Source organism: Bison bison, unplaced genomic scaffold, assembly GCF_000754665.1.
Source record: "Bison bison bison isolate TAMUID 2011002044 unplaced genomic scaffold, Bison_UMD1.0 scf7180017864239, whole genome shotgun sequence".
NCBI lineage: Eukaryota > Metazoa > Chordata > Mammalia > Artiodactyla > Bovidae > Bison > Bison bison.
This window is the reverse complement of record NW_011494811.1, coordinates 1,038,563-1,057,992: the sequence shown is the minus strand read 5'-3', so window position 1 is coordinate 1,057,992 and position 19,430 is coordinate 1,038,563. Positions and strand designations below refer to the sequence as shown.

The 19,430-nt window shown below is 41.9% G+C and overlaps 1 long non-coding RNA gene across 1 annotated transcript; it reads left to right on the top strand.

Moving 5' to 3' along the window:
- Nucleotides 1-671: 671 nt before the first annotated feature.
- Nucleotides 672-9,177, top strand: LOC104993426. Its single transcript, XR_825820.1, has 4 exons — nt 672-832; nt 4,941-5,086; nt 7,223-7,352; nt 8,967-9,177. It is a non-coding gene; the product is annotated as an uncharacterized LOC104993426 (long non-coding RNA).
- Nucleotides 9,178-19,430: the final 10,253 nt, after the last annotated feature.

Sequence of the window (19,430 nt, the reverse complement as noted above, 5' to 3'; positions counted from 1 at the left end):
GCTTTTCTGGCAGCTCAGCTGGTAAAGAATCTGCCTGCAATGTGGGAGACCTGGGCTCGATCCCTGGGTTGGGAAGATCCCCTGCAGGAGGGCATGGCAACCCAGGATTCTTGCCTGGAGAATCCCCATGGACAGAGGAGCCTGGAGGGCTGCAGTTGATGTGGTCGCAAAGAGTCAGACATGACTGAGCACACAGGGGTGTCATGCTAGCCCTGCATTGGTCAGGCCCAGTTAGCACACTTAGGAGCAGTGAGATGAGGAAACTCTGGATCAGAACCATACAAACCAACAGGAAACAGGTGAGTGCTGCACAGGTCCAGGGGCCAGAGAGGGAAGCACCTGAGCAGAGAAGTCAAGATACAGAAGTAGTACACCCCTGGGCAGGACAGAAGAAAGGCAATTCAGAAGCTGATTGGTTAGGAGTGTGGGATTAACAGATGCACGGTATCATATATAAAATAGATAACAAGGATTTACCATCTAGCACAGGGAACTATGGTCAATATCTTCTAATAAACTATAATGGAAAAAATTGAAAAAAGAATATAGATACATACATATATGTATATGTATAACCAAATCACTTTGCTGTACAAAACCGAAACTAACATTGTAAGTAACTATAATTCAGCAAAAAGAAGAAGAGGAAGAGGGAGGAGGGGACTGGAGACGAGGAGGAGAAGAAACAGCAGGTGCTGAATGAGCAAAAGTATCAAAGACCCAAATACTGGGTTTGGGCAGAGAGTCGAGAGCATAGACCAGGAATCAGGATGACAGCTCTGTTGTGGAGACAAAATGAATATGGCACAGGCTTCAGAGTAAGCAGATCCAGGTTTGTATCCAAACGCCTCTTTATCTGCTGTGTAAACTTGGGTGAGCCACTTAACCTCTCTGAGCCTCCATTTCCTTGACTAAAAAGGAACGTAATAATGCCTATCTCACAGAGTTGTTATAACAAGTATAAATAATTCAGGGAAAGTGCCTGGCACTCGGAGCTCTCAACAAATGAGAACCGTTATTATTATCAACATCATCCTCATGATTTGTATTGAACCGTAGAGATTTCTTCGGCTCAGGGTGAGACGATAAAGCACGTGAGAGGAGGGTTTGCCAAGAACAGAGGAGCCAGGAGGGGGAGCTGGGCCTCTCCAGAGCAGATCCCAGATGACTCCTCTCACGTAGATCCTGGCCATTTATAATCGCCGGTGAGCTCATCTGTTCTCATGTTCTGTGATGCTACCTGCATCGTCACCATTTCCTCCAGCAAAAATAAAAGAACCTAAGATTTCCACCAAAAGAGCCATCCAGCTTGTGCTCTGTGGCCGGCATATCTATTCATCTTTTCTGCGGGGTGAGCTCTCATTGATATCCAAGGATACCACCTGCTCAGGGGTTCTGACAACCGTCTCTATGGTTTCTGGTCAGATCTCATTAGCTAAGTGAGGTGGAGCCCAGCAAGGTTAATAGGTTAATGTTGGCAGAGGAGGTTGAGAGGGGAAGTGGGGAGACACAGGTGGTTACAAGAGATGATTTTCAAGATGGAAAGACATGCTGACCCAGCCTGGTGTCAGGGCATGCTTACTGGGGTAGAAATCCAAGGTCACAACCTTCTGCAGCCTCTGAGAAGTCCATGAGGGAGTATTTATCCGGAGGAGGACATTCACCACGGTGATCCTGCGTTGTTTCCAGCTGATGCGGTTTTCCTTATTTACTGAGCTCACTTAACTCTTAGTGTCCAATTTAATAACAACCAACATTTATTAAACCCTTACTTACTTCATGCCAGACACTGGGCACTTTACATGCTGGCCCATTTAAGCCTCACTGCACCCCCTATGAAATTGGTAATATTGTTTGCTCCACTTTATAGATTAATAGAAGCTCAGAGAAGTTCATCAACTTGTCCAAGGTCACACAGCTAGTAAAACTCTGAGCCAGGGTGATAATTCAGGTTTTGCTGATTCCAGCTCTCCAGCTCTGAACTAGAGTGGTAACCAGTGCCTCTTGCATTTTAGTATGCATATGAATCACATTGTTGTTTAGTTGCTAGATCTCTTTCGTGACTCTGTGGACGGTAGCCCACCAGGCTCCTCTCTCCATGGGATTCTCCAGGCAAGAATATTGGAGTGAATTGCCGTTTCCTACTCCAGGGGATCGTTCCTACCCAGGAAGCAAACTCATGACTCCAGCATTGGCAGGTGGATTCTTTATCGCTGAGCCACCAGGGAAATCATATGAATCATGGGGGATTTGTAAAAATAAGGATTTTGACTCAGCAGATCTGCTCTGAGAGGCTACATTTATAACCAGCTCCCAGGCTGTGTGTGTGCTGTTGGTGCACGGATCAAACTTTGAGCAGCAAGGAACTTACTTGATAGATCTGATTTACAATGGTGGGTCAGTCTCTCTTCTGAGGAGTTAGGACTTTTGTCTTGGATAAGAAACTTTTATGCCATCTACAGAGTATATATTTGCTTTCCATGCTGAGTAACAAGTTATCACAAATGTAACCCCTTTAAACAACTCCCATTTATTATCTTATGGTGTTGGTGGGTCAGGCATCTTGGAAGAACATCACTTGTCTCAGATTCTATCCAGACTGAATCAAGTTATCATCTGGGCTGTGTTCTCATCTGGAGCTAGGGATTGCACTAGCTCATACAGGTGGTCACAGAATTCAGGGTCCTGCAGCTAGAGGACTGAGATCCCTGTGCCCTGGTTGGCTATCACCAGGGGCCCACTCTCAGCTCTTCTGGAAACGCTGCATTTCTTGTCACCTGGCTCTTCCATCTTCAAAGCCATCTATGGAGAATCTCCCTTTCCCGTACTTTAAATCTCCGAGACTTTTTCTGCCTCTGATGTCTAGTTGCAAATTTAGGTCAAGATCACCCAGATAATCTCCCTATCTTAAGGTCAACCAATTTGGGACCTTAATAACACCTTCAAAATTTCTTCACAGCAGCACCTAGGTTAGTGTTTGACTCAACAACTACGAGAAATCTTGAGGATACCAGGGGCCAGAAATCCTGAGGGACATCTTAGAATTCTGCCTGTAACAAAGGGTTTTGGTTTTTCTGGTTGAGCTGTGTGTTGACTGATCAATGATTTTGAGAGTCATGGAAACTGAGACTATATAAAGTGTCTCATTTCTGCTTTCATTTCTGCTCATTTGACGTAAGCCTCTCTTTTACAATTAAAATTTACCAACCAGGGTTTCAGAATAGAAAGGAACTGTCTTGTGGGGAGATTCCAGCAAATTGAGCTAAGCCCTTTTTGTTATTTGTTGTATAAACTGAAAGTGTAAAACAGCAACTGATCATTTGGAGTTTTTCACTGACTCACAACCAGTGTCCAGGAATAAGTCCCCACATAGAGTGATGTTTACTTGAAGGCAGCAGCTTCTACTCCAAGTGCTCTGTAGATGACATGAGTTAATTAAACATTGTGCTGTGTGCTTAGTCACTCAGTCGTGTCCAACTCTTTGCAACCCCTTAGACTGTAGCCTGCCAGGCTCTCTGTCCCTGGGGATTCTCCAGGCAAGAATCCTGGAGTGGGTTGCCATGCCCTCCTCCAGGGGATCTTCCCAATCAAGGAATCAAACCCAGGTATTCCACGTTGCAGGCAGATTCTTTACTGTCTGAACCCTCAGGGAAGCCCATTTTAACATTAGTGCCTGCATTCTAAAGAAGGGTTTGCAATATCCTGACTTCAGGACTCAAGTGCATCTTTTCTGAGTTCTATCCTGTTTCCCTCCCAGTGGCACTGTCCTATGGTTGCTGCTGCTGCTCTTAAAGTGTTAACCCAGCATTGTTCTCCTTACTCGAAGAAAAGTCAAAGTAAAAAGTGGGGGGGAAATCTGCTAGAAACCTGCAGTGGGAAGGTAATTCCCAGGGGTTGTCTGTAAAGGGAAGAGTTCCCTCACCAAGCAAAGCAGAGAGGGGAGAGACAGGCACACTCTGCAGATGTTAGATTTGGTACCTCCAAAGCTATAGCAAGATCATTATGTGGGAAATACTGCAATTTTCTTAGCCCACTCATAGCATCAAGCGCAGCAAGGGAATGGCTCTGGGAAAATCCCAGTGTCCATGGCAACCTCGGGGTGAGGAGGGGAAATTAGTAGTGGTGTTTCTTCCTCCAGAGCTTGAAAGCACGGTTGAGGTGACTGCTTTTAACTATATTTTTGCCAGCATATAACACAGCCTGCTTTGCATTTTTGTTCTCACGGCACCGTTTTTGAGATACGAATCTTAAAAGCAGGGCATTTCTGCTGTGCCTGCTGCGACCTGCTTTGTCACTCTCCTATTTCAGCATCAAGAAAATGATGCTGTCATTCCAGCTAGGAGGTATTTTGATTGTTCCAGACAGAAAGCTGGCTGATCACATTAAGAGTGAGAGAAAGAGAGAGAGAGGAGGAGAGAGAGCGTGTGTGTGTACTTTTAACGGTGTATATGTGTCTCCTTTCTTGGGCTGAGAAGGAAATGACCTCATCTCAGCAACGGATAAACACATTTTGGTGGTAACTGATTCCCAAGTTGAGACCTTCTATGAGGTCTTTGAGCACTGTGGCCATTTGCTAACAGACAAGGAGGATTCCTCACTAAAGTTATCATTAGCAGAGCCCTCTGCCACTGGCTTCTAAATAGAAGCATAAACGTAGGGTAGTAAAATAGAGACTAGGAATAAAATAAGAGAGTTGAAATAAACAATCTCTAAGGGCCCCTTTGATTTAAAGAAAATTCCAAGTTGGACATTGGCAGACCTAGAAATGATGATAAATGCCCAAAAAGGGAGAGTATAAATTTAGAAAGGTAGTGGAAATCTCAACTGATAAATGAATTTTGTGTGTGTGTGTGTGTGTGTGTGTGTGTGCGTGTGTGCACGCCTGCACGCACATATGCAAGCTTTCTTCAACTTACAGGTGAATTTTTTTTTAATTTCAGAATGATGGCTTAGTTGATGGCAGAGTGGAAAGGACTCACAGGCCAGCCAGAAGCCCCGGAGCAAGGCAGACGTTCCCAGAAGGACTTGGCAGAAAGAGTCAGACTGAGAAGCTGGCTGGCCGGTAATGCCAGGAAGGGGAAGAGATGTGAGTGGAGCACAACCATGTAGAGGAGAGGTCTGGGCAGCCTGAAACCCAAGCTAGCTGCTGTGGATGGTGGGCTCATGGGAACAGATTCCTGCAGAGTGCAGTTGAGAGGAGGGATTTGGGAGGACAGACAGGAGCAGGAGCCCAGCACCCAATCTGGAACAGATGGATAGAACAAACATCCCTGAAAAGGGACCCAGATTCAGGCTGCTAGGGACTTGATCTCTAGGCAACAGACTAGGATGAAGGAAAAGGTTTTGTGTAGGCCCCACAGCAGGGCTGATTTGATGCCTTCCTCTAGAGAAGCCAGCTTGGGGCTCCTTAAACTCCCCCAGATCCGAGAGATACTCTGGGGTCTCAGCTGGGCTAATTGGCAAATCATAGAATTAGGTGTGCGGTTTCAATAAGTTTTAGATGTGGTTCCTGTCCTCAGGGGTTTATAATCTATTTGGGAAGATAAGGTCAGCACATATGAGACAGAGAAAAGGATGTCTGGGTCTTTATTAAATGTGTTACATACCAAGTTGCAGGTGTTACAATAAAAGGAAAAATTACTATGACCAGAAAGGTCAAGGAAGGTTTCATAGAGACTGGTGCGCCTTAGGGGATGGTTTGAAGTTTTTAAGCAAAGAGGAACAGATTCTGGGCATTGGGAATAGGAGATGTTCATGGAGGTGCAGAGAGGAGAGTAAGAAATGTCACAAGATACCTTCTGCACCCTGTTCTGACAGGTAAGCATAATTAAGCCTCTCATTCCTGCAAAGGCAGCCATTAGTGGAATAGCTGATGGATGAGTACTTGGAAAGCAGAAGATAAAGAGATGAAGTGGAGTTTGCTCAATAAGAGAACAGGATGAGAATGAAGGTGGACATTCCAGGCTCTGTGTTTGTGGCCAAGAGTCTGTTTCAGTCTCTTAATCAATCCAGCCTTGACTTGCAACAGTGCCCATGCAAGCCTGCAGGGCATTTCCCTACATGCTTCCTGCCTGGGCTACCCGCCCTTATCATTTTGATTCCTGGTTTCCTTTCCATTTATTTAATGACTGCGATGAAGTCAAATTTTCCTATTAATTAAAACCCTTGGGATCTTAGAGCCTTAGTCAACATTTTCCCCCACTAGCTGACATAATGAGACACATTGTGTTCCAAGAGCTCTGGATCTCATCGCTGACAGAACAGGTCACCTGTTTAGCATCGTCAGGATGAGAGTCATCGTCAAGATGACTGCTCTATATCGAGGGGGGTGAGTCAACTCAGCATATTTGTCTATCTTCATGGCTTTTACTGTAAAAAGAAAAAAAAATTGAGTTTCAACGTATTTCTTTAACACTGACAGTTGCCTTTCCCAGTCTGCTGCTGCTTAAGAAATTCGTAATTGTTAATGTCAGATCCCAGGATACTGGCCTAGCCTATATTGCTGAGAAAGGAACTGGTGGCAGAGAATCTTGGCTCTCAGCTGCCGTTTGACTCTGTGGGAGCAGCAAGAAATAAGAGCTGGGGCAATTCCTTTCCATTAGCAGCTGCTTAAGCAGACTTGACATTTGGGCTGGATCAGTATTTCAACTCACCCCAATGTAGACACTTTTCCACCTTAAGCATGTAATGTACATACCACACCACTGAGCAGGCTTTTCCTGTGGGCTTGTAGCAAGAAAAAGCTGGATACCCTACAAAGTTGGACTGGGTGACCTGTGTAAGGTACTGGTGGTTGTGGGAGGTCATGATAGTGATGGACACTTGTTTAGCAATTTATAGCAGATTGTTTTAAACCTGATTTAATCCTCTCAACAAGTCTGAAAGAAAGAGGTTATTTAACTATGCATTCTACAGATCAGCAGAGAGACTTCCTTTCTTAAGCAACAGTGAGTTGATGTTCAGAAAGGAACCCAGTTTCTCTGAATCTCAACCCCACATCCTTCCTAGTCAACCAGAGGTTCGAGTCTGCCATATGGCCATCAGTTGTGAGATATCACACAATAATTTGTCATTAACAGAAAATGAGATTTGATGTTGATACGTTTATTTATATTAAGGTAAAATTGGCATATAACATTCTACTAGCTTCAGGTGTAATGGTGATATATTTTAGAAGCATGAATCAGAGTAGATGATGTCTCTCTCACTTTTTCGTATTCAGATGTGCTTTAGGAGCAAGGAGAATGGGTCAAATTGCAGAAAGCTACCTGGGGAAACACACACATCAGTCTTATCTGTGCGACAGCACTGAAAGACCGTGGCTGGTGGAGAGAGTAATAGTTGTTATGATGGTAAGTTATTGCCCTCCTTCACTTCCCTGGAGAATGCTGGTTTTCACCAAGGTTTGAATCTAGGTTCTCCTATGAGAGTGTGTTGTTTATGTCTATGTCAGCCACCTTGAAAGCTCCAGAAGGCACAGGTGGAGAATCACTGGAGCTCATTGTGCAGCCTTTCCCACAGATCTGACTCTGATAGTACCCTACTCAGTTCCTTGGAGCCACTATTCTATATTAAAGCTGGGTACCCATCCCTGATACATACTAATGTAATGCTCATTTGCTTAGAGGAAAAAGGTGTATAACCAAACCTTAATTTTTATTTGTACGAAATGTTAAAACGACAATGTTCCAGTAATGGCAATACCATCACTTTGTCTGTAATGTAGGCTAGAGAAACACTGTTATTACATGAATACAATCGAAATATTTGTGAAGATCTGAGAACTTGCTGCAGCATCACTCCTGGCCACTCTGCAGACATTCAAAAGATGTACCACTTAGTGTGACTTGGTAGACACACTCAGAATATGTTTGGGAACCCCTTTCACACAAAATAGTGCTGTTGTGATTTCTACCTCTCCACCCGCCCTGGGACACTTGGCAATGCCTGGAGATATTTTTTATTGTCAGCTTTGGAGATACTGGCATCTAGAGATGTTGCTAAACATCTTACAAGATGCTTACATCTTAAAGCCCCTTCACAACGAAATATTATTCATCCCAAGACATCAACAGGTCTGAGGTTGAAACTCTACTCTGAAACTCTGCACTGACACTAAAAGGATAAGCACGCTGGTAGAAACTTCTATGTGATGCAGCTGAACAAATGCAGTTGGGTTCAATCACAGAAGGGGAGAAAAGAGTTGGTTACTAGAACGCGGCCATCTCTATGTCATTCACCTTTTGGGAGTCAGTTTTGCTCAAGCCTCTAGATTACAGGTGAAAAGTCACTTGCAGTATTTCCTGTGGGTTTCTGGGTGTCTTGTTTAGCAGTGGGCTGTTGATGATACTTGCTTTTTCCACTGCTACTGCCTGTTCCAAACAGTTGAAAGTTGAAAGTTGTTGCTTTCAACTCTTGCCTCTGCTGCCCACCTTCCAGGACCATTCCTCTTTCTCCCTCTCTGCAAACCCAGGCAAAACACTGCTTACATGTGCTTGCTGTGGGTCGCAAACTATTGCTGATGGTTCAGGGTTATTTGTACATTTCTTTCTTTCTTTCTTTCTTTCTTTTTTTTATTTGTACATTTCTTAAGTCTTCCTCACCATAGAAGTTCCTCACTGACCATGATCTCACATAGGGTTTCACTGTCCCATCCAGCTGTCATTCCCTTGTTCCCTGTTCATCTCTTTAGGGTGCTTTATGCTGTCTCTGTTGACCAGCTATAAACTCACAGACCCTATTCCTTTTATATATGAAGTAATTTGGGCTTCTTAGTTTCACTCACTACTTCTCTTGCCCTGGGAGGGGTGGGAGTGGGATTACTCAAATAGGAACATCAAAGTATTTTCCTAGACAAATAACAGCAATCATAAAAAAGCCATATCCCATGGGCTGGATGATGACATTTTTCTGGAAGGCAAAAGTGTAAGTACTATTTTACATAGAATTTTTTTTTTCTTCCACAGACTGGGGAAATTTTCTTCAACAGACTGGAGAGAAACAATGTGATGTAGTCATTAAGATCAGTGGGCACTGGAATTAGACAATCAGGAATTTGAATCTTGGCTCCACCGTTTTTTGCCTGTGTGACTGTGGGCAAGTTACTTAACCTCTCAATCCTTTAGTTTCCTCACTATTCAGTCAGTCACTCAGTCAGTCATGGCTAATTCTTTGCAACCCCACGGACTGCAGCGTGCCAGGCCTCCCTGTCCATCACCAACTCCCAGAGCTTGTTCAAACTCATTTCCATGGAGTCAGTGACACCATCCAACCGTCTCATCCACTATTGTCTCCTTCTCCTCCTGCCTTCAATATTTCCCAGCATCAGGGTCTTTTCCAATAAGTCAGTTCTTCACATCAGGTGGCCAAAAGATTGGAGCTTCAGCATCAGTCCTTCCAATGAATATTCAGGACTGATTTCCTTTAGGATGGACTGATTGGATACCCTTGCAGTCCCAGGGACTCTAAAGAGTCTTCTCCACACCACAATTTAAAAGCATCAATTCTTCTTTATGGTCTAACTCTCACATCCATACATGACTACTGGAAAAACCTTAGCTTTGACTAGACAGACCTTTAATGTCTCTGCTTTTTAATATGCTGTCTAGGTTGGTCATAGCTTTTGTTCCAAGGAGCAAGCATCTTTTAATTTCATGGCTGCAGTCACCATCTGCTTTGATTTTGGAGTGCAAAAAAATAAAGTCTCTCACTGTTTCCATTGTTTCCCCATCTATTTGCCATGAAGTGATGGGACTGGATGCCATGGATGGTCTTCATTTTTTGAATGTTAAATTTTAAACCAGCTTTTTCACTCTCTTCTTTCACTTTCATCAAGAGGCTTTTCAGTTCCTCTTCACTTTCAGCCATATGGTTGGTGTCATCTGCATATCTGAGGTTATTATCTGCATATCTGAGGTTATTGATATTTCTCCCAGCAATCTTGATTTCAGCTTGTGCTTCATCCAGCCTGGCATTTTGAATGATGTACTCTGCATATAAGTTAAATAAGCAGGGTGACAATATACAGCCTTGATGTACTCCTTTGCCAACTTGGAACCAGTCCGTTGTTCCATGTCCGGTTCTTCCTCAGTATTACAATGGGGGAAATAATAGTACCACCCTCATAGAGCAGTTGTGAGTATTAAAAATGTGATGCATGAGAAGTGCTTTAATTCAGTGGCAGACATGCAGAAACTGCTCAACAAATGGTGTGTATTGAAGAGTGGCGTATATAAGCAGACTGTCTGAGAAAGAGAGACAGTATGCAATAAACACATTCCTCTAGAGAGGGATGAGTGTACTAAGCTATAGGAGTTCGAAGAAAACAAAGGCTTCTTTCTGCCCTTAGAAAACACCCCAGTCTCCTGGAAGAGACAAAGCAGTAAACAAACAACTCTAATGTGATGTGACAGAGCTCGAGCAGATGTCTGCTTATACTTGTCAAAGGACTTTTACTCAGCAGTGCCCCTGACACTGTTGCTGTTCGATGAATATTAGTTTCTATCCCACTAGAGAATCACAATGCCTAGTACATTCTCCTTGCAGTGAGAGGAAGATTAGTAGAGTGTCCCTGAGTATCTGGATTTGGTTGGTCCCATTGCCAAAAACTACCACTTAAGGATCCAAGATGTGTCTTCCCTCTCTATGCGTAGACTCAGAGGGGCTTCAGATCCTCAGATGCTTCACCTTGGAAGACTCGGGGCTCAGCAGCATCTTAGAAAGCACACAGGAGCCAGCTACCTGCCCCAAGCCTATAGGAGATTAATGACGCCATGTCTAAAAAGAGTGTAAATTATTAAGTAGAACATTAAATATGCCAGTTTTAAGTGACTGAATTCACTGAAGTCAGACTTTACCATTTTAAATTGTTATTATTGGGAATACATATCTTTAGTAAGCACATTTCCAAATAGCAGTGATGATAGAAATGCAACAAGCATTATTCTTCGTATGATTTCAAGACATTTCCATCCCATCATCTCCCTAACCTCCAAAATATACTACGGTCTACGATGAGTTACAGAAGCTCTCTGAGCTATTGTTTTGCTAACTAAAGTCAAGAAAACTTAGATTTTTAGAAAACATTTATAGAGTATTGGCAGTACCTTGAGTGTCACAAAACAAGAGAGGGTATCATTATTAAATAGCATAAAATTAAAGTTAATCAAATAGGGAAAAAATCAAAGTTGGACTGATTCCTCACAGCTAACCAGGATAAATTCTAAGTAGATATAATATCTAAATGTTTAAAATGAAACCATCTTGTCTTTTAGAAGAAGCTAAAAGCGAGTTATTCATCATCAAGTAGGGAAGGCTTTTCTCATTGTGGCTGTAAATCCAGAACCATTAAAGAAAAGAAAAGATTATATGTTCATTTCATAAAATGAAATTTTCAGCATAGAAAAACCCTAAGCAAAGTCGAAATGACAAACTGGCTGGAAATATTTCAAGCTCTATTACAGACCAAAGACTAATTTTCCTTGGCATATGAACTCAGACAAACTGGAAATGAAAAGATCAGCAGTGCAATAGAAAAATGGGCAAAGAATATGAACAGGCAAGGCCTGGAAGAGAAAACACAAATGAAAGTGATTCATCCTCACTCACAATCAAAAAACAATTGTAAAGTTTTAAAATTATACCGAGATATCAATTTTCAATGATCAAATTAGTGAAGACCCAAAAATCCGATACAAATCTCTGTGGATGAGGGTGCTCTGAAACAGGCACTTCCTACCCTGCTTGTGGGAGTATAAACTGGTACAACAGCTAGATAGAGCAACTGGCATTAACTCTACATTTACAAATTCATGCTTTAGATATTTGCCAAATGTGTAAAATGCAGTATTAGCCATTATAGCCATGTTTTAAAAGCAAAAAATTAGCTACCTAAATGCTTAACCATAGGCGTTAAATTAATCGTGGCACATTCATATGTATGTACTGTATAATTAGATACAATAGAACATCATGTAGTGAAAAAGGAGTGATGAAGCTCTTTGTTTGCTATATATTGGAGATGATTATAATATAATATAATCATCTCCAATATATAGTGTTAAGTGCAAAAGCAAGGCGTTAGGAATTCCTTGGTAGTCCACTTAGGACTCCTCTCTTTTCTGGCCAGGGGCCTGGGTTGGATCCCCTGGTTGAGGAACTAAGATCCTACAAGCTGAACGATGCAGCAAAAAAAAAAAAGCAAAGTACAGAAGGGTGTGTGTAACGTGTTATGCTTTGTGTGCAAAAAGAGAGCATATATGTATATGTGCATATATATGTATGTATGTATTTTCCTTAAAAATACATAAAATATGTCTGTATAGCCGGAGTCATCACTGTATATTCTTTTGTTTTGGATATTCAACTATATGAAGTATCGTCTATCAAAGCTTTAAAAAATGAAATGAATAATAAGCCAAGAATGTGTAAATAAGTCAATTAATTAATACATTAAATAAAGTAAATTTAATAAATGCATTGAATGGCTGAGTTTCCAAACCCATGTATGTTTGTCTGCTCAATCTCTGTTCCTCCTCTCTGATCTTTAACATAACCCAGTTTTATTCAGGCATCCGCCCCTCCCAACATACCCTTTGTGTCAGAGTCCATATCTGGGACTGTCTGGTCTAAGGGTAATTCCGTTCCCATGGCAGTACTTGGTCCAGGAACCACGGCCAAAGTCAGTGTGTGGCATTGCCCTGAGAATAGGAATTGACTCAAGAATGCTAGAGGCTCCTGGAAAAGAAGTTTCCTTGCTCTTAGGTGAACTTCACCCAAGTTCATGACATTTCTATGTGAAACCAGTAACCGCTACAGCCATTTCACATCTGTGAAGGAAGTGGTCCAAGGTCAAAGCCAACACACACAGGAGGTCATCTCAGGGTACTGGAGGAAAATAGATCCCTAGAGACACTAATTAAACTGTCTCTGAAGCCTGTGCCACCCCCTGGAGTTGCAGTTGTCTGAAGCGACACTTTTCCTTATTGTTTATGTGAATGCGAGTTGAATTTTCTGTTACTCAGAGCCGTAGGCTAATACCCAGATTGCACAGAGGAGTATGTTTCCAAGAATCGAAGTGAAACACATGGGTAAGTCAGAAGGAAAAAAAAATGCCTTCTGAAGTTTCTCAGACTTAGCAAACTGCCAAAGCACATGGCATGTGTTGATATAAAAACTTTCCAAATCAGGCTCTGAACTCCAATTAGAATATGATGCAGAAATAATTGGGAGGAGGAGGTGAAGACACTGAGGAGGAACATACCAAACTTTACAGTGGCTGTGACCCAGGAGGGGGTCACAAAGTTTCATCTTCTTTCTCCACATTGTCTCAGATTAAAGAGGAGAATGTATTACTTTCATGGTGAAAAATGACATACCAGCCCCAAAGGCCATGTGAAAGCAGAATGGCAGAGAGGCTGGGCCAAGCAAACCCCCAGTAAGTCAATGTCAGGTTTTCAAAATACAAGCCTGAAGGCTAAAAAATAAATAACTGCTTATAAAATGCTCTTCATAAATTAGGCAGTTTAAGAATTTCTTGTAAACCTGAGGTTGTTAGGAGTGAGAGATTTAAAATAAAATGGAAAAAGGAAATTTAGATTACAGCTGTAATTTTGAAGCAGAATTCATTTTTCTGTTCTTGAGACTGATTTTCACAAATACTTCTGAGATGTCATATTTCTGAACACCCCTCATATGGAGTTTGTTTTCATTTTCTGGTAATCCCCACAAGCTGAGGGTCATTACAGAGTTGAGACTGGGAGGCTTTAGGATCTTCTGGACCAAGGAGAATTCTGGAGGTAGATAATAAGATTTTTTTTTTTTCTGTATTAAACCATTGGCCACCTTTGAAAAGAAGAAGGAAGATGAGATCTCCATAAAGGACCCTTGAGTCTAGGGTAATCAGGAAAGTCAGAGAAAACCAGGAAAAGATAGCAATGATCCAGAAGCAAAAGGACTTCCTAAGATAGGGACTGCAAGGTGCCTGTTGGACGCTGTAACTAGGGCATGAGTAGTGAGGAGAGTTAAGTTAAAGTTAAAGGAAGTTAAAGAGTTAAGTTAAAGGAAGATGAGGAATGTTCTTTCACCCTTAAGAGACTTGGCTGAGAAGGAGAGGGGAATGAGAGTAGAAGCTGGAGTAGACAGAAGGCTTAGGGGTGAGAGGGCCTGTTTATAGGCTCAAGGCAAGTGCCAGTAGAAAGAGAATGCTTGTGGTGCCTAAGGGACCAGAGTTGACAGTCTGAGTTAGAGACTGCAAATGATGGGTCCAGAGCATGGGTGGAACCATTTCCTTATGCAGAACAGCACCTCATCCACTAAGAGAAGAAGAAGAAGAAAAAAAGATGCATGCATGTATAGATCAATTGAGAAGTAGAAGGGTAGGAAATGGAGAGTACAGTCCAATATCCTCTGTTTTCTTTGTGCTATGGGAGTAAGAATGTTATAGATGTCTTGAGAGCATTGGTAAGATATTTTACAGTCATTAAGAAGGATGCTGCTGCTGCTGCTGCTGCTAAGTCGCTTCAGTAGTGTCCGACTCTGTGCGACCCCATAGACGGCAGCCCACCAGGCTCCCCCATCCCTGGGATTCTCCAGGCAAGAACACTGGAGTGGGTTGCTATTTCCTCCTCCAATGCATGAAAGTGAAAAGGGAAAGTGAAGTCGCTCAGTCGGATGCAACCAGCACTAAATAAGATACAAAGAACTACCAGAAAGAATCCAGGTAGAAGCTGAGATTAGGACTTGGAAAGTTAGCCTGTGTGCTGCAGGCAGCAAAGGCAGATAGGTCCAGTATTAGGCTTGGTTTCATGACAACGGTGGGAGGTAACGAAGTGAGAAAGCACCGGTCATGGAAAGATTGAACTGCAAAACCACGAGACTTACCCTAGATAAGGAGGTGAAGGGAGGAGAAGTGGTTATGGTGGGGGGCGGGGTGGGGGAGTCAGGAGAAAGAAAAGAAGGAGGGTGTTTTTTAAAAGAAAAAGTCAGAAACAGTAGTCCTCAATACCAGTTTGCAGAATAGGGAGCTTGTCCAAAAAGCAGTTCTCTGGGCCCCATGTCAGAGATTTCAATTTAGTAAGTTTCAAGTACAGCCTAGTTCTTAACTGCTTTTTTCAAATGGGTAACATGTGTCATGTAACAACTGACTGGTTCAAAATTGGGAAAGGAGTATGTCAGCGCTGTATATTGTCACCCTATTTATTTAATGCTTATGCAGAGCACATCATTTGAAATGCCAAGCTGGATGAGTTACAGGCTGGAATCAAGACTGCTCGGAGAAATATCAACAACCTCAGATATGCAGATGATACCACTCATGGTAGAAAGGGAAGAGGAACTGAAGAGCCTCTTGATGAGGGTGAAAGAGGAGAGTGAAAAAGCTGGCTTGAAACTCAACATTCAAAAAACTAAGATCGTGGTATCCGGTCCCATCACTTCATGGCAAACAGAAGGGGAAAAAGTGAAAGCAGTGACAGATTTTCTTTTCTTGGGCTCCAAAATCACTGAAGATGGTGACCACAGCAAGAAATTAAAAGCTATGACAAACCTAGACAGCGTATTAAAAGGCAGAGACATCACTCTGCCAACGCAGGTCCATATAGTCAAAGCTATGGTTTTTCCAGTAATCATGTACAGATGTACTTCTATTGTCATTTTCTCAGATGTCTCATTAGGGACATGAAATATATAATCATATATTTCAATATATATGATCATATATGATCTATCTATATATATAATCATATATGATCTATATATATAATCTCTCTCTCTATATATATATATTACAAACATGTGTGTGTTCAGTCATTAAGTCATGTCCAACTCTTTGTGAGTCACATGAACTGTAGCCCTCCAGGCTCCTCTATCCATGGAATTCTCCAGTATAGAAAACTAGAATGGGTTGCCTTTTCCTACTCCAGGGAATCTTCCCAACCCAGGAATCGAACCCTCATCTCCTGTGTCTCTGCACTGGCAGGTAGATTCTTTACCACTGTGCCTTCTTGGAAGCCCACTGTATTACAAACAACAGTATATTATACATGCTGTTTCACACTTTTTAATTGCACTTAACCATATATATGGAGAAGGCAATGGCACCCCACTCCAGTACTCTTGCCTGGAAAATTCCATGGACGGAGGAGCCTGGTAGGCTGCAGTCCATGGGGTCACTAAGAGTTGGGCACGACTGAGCGACTTCACTTTCACTTTTCACTTTCATGCATTGGAGAAAGAAATGACAACCCACTCCAGTGTTCTTGCCTGGAGAATCCCAGGGACGGGGGAGCCTGGTGGGCTGCCATCTATGGGGTCGCACAGAGTCGGACACGACTGAAGTGACTTAGCAGCAGCAGCAGCAACCATATATCATAAAGATCCATCCATGTCAGTTCATTGAAGCTATTTCAATATCTATTGGCTGCTAGGCATTCTACTTTTTTTTTAATATCAAAAGATGGAAAACAATGGGTGTTTATATTCATTCTCTAATTCAGGGATTCCCAACACTGGAGGAGTTTTTCAACACCCTATGTATTGATGTGCCATAACTAGGAAGTCCATGTTTTTAATAGAAGATTGTGATTTGGGTGGTTCATGGACTAACCATTGCAAAACACCTGTCATGGGACTTAAGAGCATATTGAGCTTAAAAGATGAAAATACTTAGAGAAAAAGAATGAGAAAACTAGAAAAACAGGGAAGCTTCACTTTGCATTGTGATCTCTACTAATTTTTTTGAGAGATTTTATCCTGACTATACCACTCCCTTGGAACATATACACAAAATATACTCTATTTGCATAATTAGAAAATGGTTATGTAAATTAACACTTGCTGAATCCCAGTGACAATAAGCAAAACAAAAGCAAAAATCAAAACCAAACAAAACCAAGTCAAACCAAATGAACAAACAAAACTCGTAAGAAATATATTCCCATGTGGTGCCAAGGTTTCCACAAAGTTGTATAAAATCTCCAAACAAAAAATCTTTTTAGTATTAGATTGTTGGGCTGCTCATTTTTGCCAGTAGAAAAAAAGCTGCAGTACTCAAACTAAATGCAGAGTCTACAACATTAAATTCCCCAGGATTCTTGAATTCTGCTTGAATTTTTTGACTTGGGGCTAGCGCTAAATAGAAAGTACCAGGCTTTGGATTGAAACACAGGTTTATCTGATTCCACACCCCACTGTCTTTCTACAACCAAATACTGCTTCCCACCAAAAAATGTTCTTGGGTACTCCTTGCTAGGGGAGCCAGACATCCAGCTTCCAGAGGTGACACCTCTCTCATTTCTGTATAACTACAGGCAGATGCTCTAGATGACACTAGTAAATACTAATCAGGTGAGCTTTACATGGAATCACCCAGTTTCATCGGTTGGCCCAATAGGTCCTGCTGGAATTGTGCTACCCTGGCTGAATCAGAATGGTAAACCAGCTCCTTAATATGGTGCAGCTAAACACATCAGACATCTGACATAAAAGAATGCTTTAATGGCAAAAGGTGGGAAATAATGCATTTGGTTTATAATTCAGGGATTTCTGGTATTTGGGTTTTTTTCCAGTATCCTATGTATGTCCCCTTCCTTTTCATTGCCCTATCCCAAAAGTGTTGTGTGTGAGTTGGGTTTTTAAATATACAACATTAGAAAACCTTAGGATGACACAAAACTATAGTGAGAATTACTGAACTAGTGTCAATTAAAACATGTTCTAAAGTACTCATCATATGGAATTGACATTAAAAAAAAAAGCCAGAGTAGATTGAGATGAAATTTCCAAGAAGGATGAGTTTCTCTTATTTTACTTACTTAGCTCCATATACAGATATTGGGATTTTATGATTCTATTTATGTAAGACCTGGAAAGGTCCGTACTCCCCTAACTCTTGCCTCAGCCACCCTTTGACTTTCATTTTCCTGATGTAATATAAAGTGGTATACAGCAAATGACTAAAAAGAGAATCAGGGAAGAATTCTAGGGCATTTCCCTTCTCTTACAAATGATCTTGACCTTTATTCCATATTTCCATTTATTATAATTTATTCCATATTTCTTCTAAACTGCTGAAATGCTTTTGATTGTTGAAGAGTTACCAACTGAAAGCTAAAACAGACTAAAGTCTTTAATCGAAAAGTCATTGCTTTCTGTGTTTATTTATTCATGTTACACTGACCAAGTGTCAGTTGATCTTAACAGCTTACTACTAGGCATGGTGTGATGAGCTAAGAAGTGCCTTACCCTCAAGGAATGTAGTTTAGGTGGAGGAATATAAAGAAGCATACATTTAGGTGCTAAATGAATGGAACACATGAGTACTCTAGGCTATTCAAAAAATAATGTGTGGGTTTGAAATAGTCATAGTGAATCTTAGTAGGCAGATGGAAGAGGAAGGTTTTCTAGATAAGGCAAGTAGCATCAGCAACAGCATAGAGGTAGACACTGATAAATCAGTGGTTTGATAAATAAAAATAAATGCATATGCTGATATTGATGTTAAAAATGTTTTATGTTGGGGAAATAACAAGAGCTAAGTTAGAGAAAACAGTAATTCAGGTTGTGGGGGACCTTGCCTGCCTGGCTAAGGAGTGTGGATTTAGTACCATAGGCACCAGAAGGGAATGCAAAGCTTCTGAGAAAAGGAGAAGCATGGGCAAAGTGAATCAGGGAGATGACTTGGTTGGTGGAATGCAGAATGGTTTTGAAGAGAGATTGGAGGCAGCAAGAGGCTATTTGGTCTGAGTTTATGACAGTACTCATCAGATTGATGGATCTGGCAATGTCATGGAAGGATCGAGCAAGAGTAAGACTAGGAAACTAGATACGGCAAAGGGTCTAGGAGGTTCTAAGCCTGAGTGAGCGGGGAAATGTTGGTTTCACCAAGAGAAATAAATGAGAGGAGCTGGTCCAGGGTGTGTGTGGAAGAAGACATGGATACCTGCTGCATTTAGGTTGCTGGCAGGACAGGTGGCTAAGCAGATCATTGCTACTGCATAAACTGACCAGAGCTGCAGTCTGTATGTCTCCGCTCCAAGGTGGGCTTGCGGGGTGGGGGGTTGTTAGAAAATTTTGCACACTCAGCTTTGGCCCTTCCAGGCAGGAGAGAGCATCTGCTGTCAGAGCCTTTCCAGTTCTCAAGGGGCCTATGAACTGATCAGGAAGTACAATTTTAATAGAATTAGCTGAAAGATGAGCAAATGTCAGGTGGTGGTTTGGTAGTAAGTCATTGCTGCTAACTTTGACATGTTAAGTGTCACATTATTAATGGCTTTTATGCATGCATGTCTAAGAGTGTTCAGTTCAGTTCAGTCGCTCAGTCGTGTCCGACTCTTTGCGACCCCATGAATTGCAGCACGCCAGGCCTCCCTGTCCATCACCAACTCCCAGAGTTCACCCAGACTCACGTCCATCGAGTCAGTGATGCCATCCAG